Source organism: Myotis brandtii, unplaced genomic scaffold (assembly GCF_000412655.1).
Source record: "Myotis brandtii unplaced genomic scaffold, ASM41265v1 scaffold536, whole genome shotgun sequence".
NCBI classification, from domain to species: Eukaryota; Metazoa; Chordata; class Mammalia; order Chiroptera; family Vespertilionidae; genus Myotis; species Myotis brandtii.
The window spans coordinates 3,109,635-3,114,158 of NW_005369967.1; the positions used below are offsets into that span (position 1 = coordinate 3,109,635).

At 41.5% G+C, this 4,524-nt stretch overlaps 1 protein-coding gene and 1 long non-coding RNA gene across 4 annotated transcripts in view; one reads left to right on the forward strand and one right to left on the reverse strand.

Moving 5' to 3' along the window:
• The window catches only part of DCAF5 (DDB1 and CUL4 associated factor 5), a 98,079-nt gene that overhangs the window by 75,810 nt on the left and 17,745 nt on the right, over positions 1-4,524 (reverse strand). The window lies entirely within an intron of this gene.
• The window catches only part of LOC106728111, a 12,756-nt gene that overhangs the window by 4,844 nt on the left and 3,388 nt on the right, over positions 1-4,524 (forward strand). Inside the window, exon 3 of the long non-coding RNA XR_001364362.1 lies at positions 2,689-2,694. This is a non-coding gene — a long non-coding RNA (uncharacterized LOC106728111). The remainder of the gene's footprint in view (positions 1-2,688; positions 2,695-4,524) is intronic.

The window sequence follows — 4,524 nt, forward strand, 5'->3', positions numbered from 1 at the left end:
AGCTGACAGGGGCCGGGGGCTGCAGTGGGAGGGGCCAGGTGGGGGCACAGAGGATGGGCCGAGATCTGCCCCTGTGTCCACTGCAGGCTTGCGGCCCACAGTTCCTTTCAAAGTGCACGAATTCGTGCACTGGGCCCCTAGTCTATCTATATAAAGAGCCAGGGTCCGTAACATCCACAATGACCAAAGGCTCAACTGAACACCTAGGCTGCGTGTGCAACAGGCTCCGGTGAGTAGGGACTTGTGGCAGTGGGGACGGAGCCGGGGGAGGCAGGGCAGGCACTCACACTCACTCACAACTGCACACATGCACAGACACACACAGCGCCCACCAGCTCACAGTCTTTTCTCCCTTTCTTTCCCTCCCTCCCAGCTCGCTCTCAGAGCCTCTCTCAGAATGAGGCCCCAGGGCGGGCAGAGGGTGGAGCTGCCCCCACTGGCCCTGCCCCCTCCCAGCCGGGAAAGAGGAAGAGAGAGAGAGGGAGGCAGGGAGGCCTGGAGGGCTGCTGAGAAAAACCAAGAGAGACAGAGACTGGGATGGAGAGATGGAAACAAAATAGCAATATTAAAATATTTCCTGCCATGACCGGTTTGGCTTAGTGGATAGAGCGTCGGCCTGTGGACTGAAGGGTCCCGGGTTCGATTCCGGTCAGGGGCATGTACCTTGGTTGTGGGCACATCCCCAGTGTAGGGTGAGTAGGAGGCAGCTGATCGATGTTTCTCTCTCATCGATGTTTCTAACTCTCTATCCCTCTCCCTTCCTCTCTGTAAAAAATCAATAAAATATATTTTTTAAAAAAATATTTCCTCTAATTAATTCCCTTTTAATGTGCACAAATTTCGTGGATCGGGCCTCTAGTATGTCTATAAAAGCCTAAGCGACCATTAAAACCGGCTGGCTGGCTGGTAGCTATGACGTGCACTGACCACCAGGGGGCAGATGCTCAACGCAGGCGCGGAAACCACAGGCATAGAAACATGGAACAGACTGATGATTCTCTGAGGGAAGAGGGGAGGGGAGAGGGCGGGAAGAGATTAACCAAATATCTTATATGCACAGGCATGGAAACATGGAACAGACTGACGAATTCGTGCACCGGTGGGGTCCCTCAGCCTGGCCTGCAGGGATCAGGCTGAAACCGATTCTCCGACATCCCTGGAGGGGTCCCGGATTAGGAGAGGGCCTCTAGTATATTTATAAAAGCCCTTAGCCTAGTATGTACATATGAGGAATACACACTCCTAAAAACATCCTAGTTTCTCTTTAAGTATCATCCATGACTTTGTCCTAATCTTTCATACTCTTGTTTTAGGTAGCATAAGAATATGAATAGCATATGATATATTTTATTTTATTTTTTAAAAATATATATTTTATTGATTTTTTGCAGAGAGGAAGGGAGAGGGATAGAGAGTTAGAAACATCAATGAGAGAGAAACATTGATCAGCTGCCTCCTGCACACCCCCTTACTGGGGATGTGCCTGCAACCAAGGTACATGCCCTTGACCGGAATCGAACCCGGGACCCTTGAGTCTGCAGGCCGACGCTCTATCCACTGAGCCAAACCGGTTAGGGCTAGCATGATATATTTTAATAAAACAAAAATATACCAAATTTATACATGGAAGGACAGATCCAAAATAATTAACAGAGGTTATCTCTTATGAGTAGCAATTTTCCTTAATACTCTTTATTTACATTAATCTTTATTGTTGAGATTACAGATGTCCCTCTTTTTTCCCCCTATAGCTCCCCTCCACCCGATTCCCACCCCACCCCAGGCCCTAACAACCTTATTGTCTGTGTTCATAGGTACTGCATACATGCGTATAAGCTCTTTGTCTAATCTCTTCCCATACCCCCCACACCCTCTTCCCTCTGAGAATCATCAGTCTGTTCCATTTCCATGCCCGATTCTATTCAATTCACCAGTTTATTCTGTTCATCAGAATTTTTATTCATTTGATTTTTAGATTCACTTGTTGATAGATAAGTATTTGTTGACACTTTGTTGTTCATAATTTTTTATCTTTACCTTTTTATTCTTCTTTCTCTTCTTAAAGAATATCCTTCAGCATTTCATATAATATTGGTTTGGTGATGATGACTCCTTTAGCTTTTTCTTGTCTGTAAAGCTCTTTATCTGACCTTCAATTCTAAATTATAGCTTTGCTGGGTAGAGTATTCTTGGTTGTAGGTTCTTGCTATTCATCACTTTGAATATTTCTTGCTACTCCCTTCTGGCCTGCATAGTTTCTGTTGAGAAATCAGCTGATAGTCATATGGACATTCCCTTGTAGGTAACTAACTGTTGTTTTCTTGCTGCTGTTAAGGTTCTCTCTTTGTCTTTTGCTCTTGGCATTTTAATTATGATGTGTCTTGGTGTGGTCCTCTTTGGATTCCTCTTGTTAAGGGTTCTCTGAGCTTCCTGGACTTGTAAGTCTATTTCTTTCACCAGGTAGGGGAAGTTTTCTGTCATTATTTCTTCAAATAGGTTTTCAATATCTTGCTCTCTCTCTTCTTCTGGCACCCCCATAATTTGGATGTTGGTATGCTTGAAGTTGTCCCAGAGACTCCTTACACTATCTTCGTATTTTTGGATTCTTTTTTCTTTTTGCTCTTCTGGTTGGGTGTTTTTTGCTTCCTCATATTTCAAATCATTGACTTGATTCTTGGGATCCTCTAGTCTACTGTTGAATCCCTGCATATTATTTGCCAACTATTCTTTAATAAAAAATTTTAAAAACATGATTTTATTGATTTCGGAGAGGATAGGAGAGGAAGAAAGAGATAGAAATATCAATAATGAGAGAGAACCATTGATCGGCTGCCTCCTGCATGCCCCCCACTGGGGATCAAGCCTGCAACCTGGGCATGTGCCCTGACCGGGAATCAAATTGTGACCTCCTGGTTTATAGATTGATGTTCAACCACTGAGCCACACCACTCAGGCCTTCAAGCATTGTTTTAAGAGAAGTCAACTAAAAATTTTTAAGTAACACCACAGATGATACCCTTCCTTTACATATGACAAAAGTAAAAAAGGTAGGGCTCAAACTTCTGAAATTTAGAAGCTATCAGGAGCCTTTATTATAACTACAGCTCCTTAAGGGAGGACCTCTAAATTTAAGGCTGAGATTTGATAACACACCCAAATGCAAATAGGGTAACTATGCACATAGGAGAGTGTGACTATAGTAAGAAAGTTGCAATCTAATCCGTTGTGATGTAATCAGCCTAAAGAAAGACTACAAAAATGGCCAAAACTAAGATAAAAAGCATTCAGACTCACTAACAATCAAGGTTATATGAGAACTGAGCAATAACAATTTTTTAAATGATACAATTTTTCACATGCTGATTGAATTGGCAAAGATTAAATGATGTTCAGCAATAACCATGAACTGACACAAGTACAAATTAGTTTGTTCAACCACCTTGGAGGGCAAATATCACATGTATTTTATAAATATAAAAAGACATTCATATCCTTTGACCCAGAATCCCATTTTTAAGATTTTACTCTAAGGGGGGGAAAAAACAAATTTTCACAAAAACTTAGCTACAAAAATTGTGATGAAAGCAAAAAATAAATAGAATGAGAGAACTGGTCAAATTCTGATATAGGCCCTGGACAGGATACAATGCTGCCATAATATCATGCTTTAGAACAGTTGTTCTCAAAGTGTTCCATGAACTCCAGAAGAACTGCAAAGTTGAAACTATTTTCATAATAACACTAAAATGTTATTTGCCTTTTTCACTGTGTTGACATCGCATTGATGGTGCAAAAGCAATGGTGGTTTGTAAAACTACTGGTGTCTCAGCGCTAATGAAGGCAGTACAGCAAACTGTGCTAGTCATCAGGGTATCCTTAAGTGCCATATGCTGGCAGTAAAAAACAAATGTCAATTTTACTTAGGTCCTTGATGAAGCATAAAAATAATTTTATCACATTTCAACCAGAGTTCACCTCTTAATACTCTGTATGATGAAATGGGAATTGTACACATAAAGCACTTCCACTAAATAGTGAAGAAGAATGGTTATTTTGTGGAAAAACATGTGTATGATAGTTTGCATTGTGAGCTGACTCACATGGTTGCTTTTTTCATGAAATACCATTTTTACTTAAAACAACTGACAAACTATGGTTATTCAGACTTGAGTATTTGGCAGATATTTTCTCAAAAACGAACAAGATGAACCTGTCACTTTAAGGAAAACAACTGGTAGTATTTGTTAGCCAATGAGAACATTCAGAAAACCTGTATTCACAACAGCAAGAGCAATCATCTCCCAATACTTAAAAACGTTTCTGATGAGATTGATGGTGATAGAAACAAATATAATTTCTTTTCAAAAGGAAGGAAGGAAGGAAGGAAGGAAGGAAGGGAGGTGCCGGGAGCCGGTCCATCCTTGCTGCTTGACACAGTCGCTGCAGAGAAGAAACTTCTGCACAGCATATGTTTCAAGGGACCTGGCGTATATGGCATACTGTTCTTAATATGTTTGCTCCCCT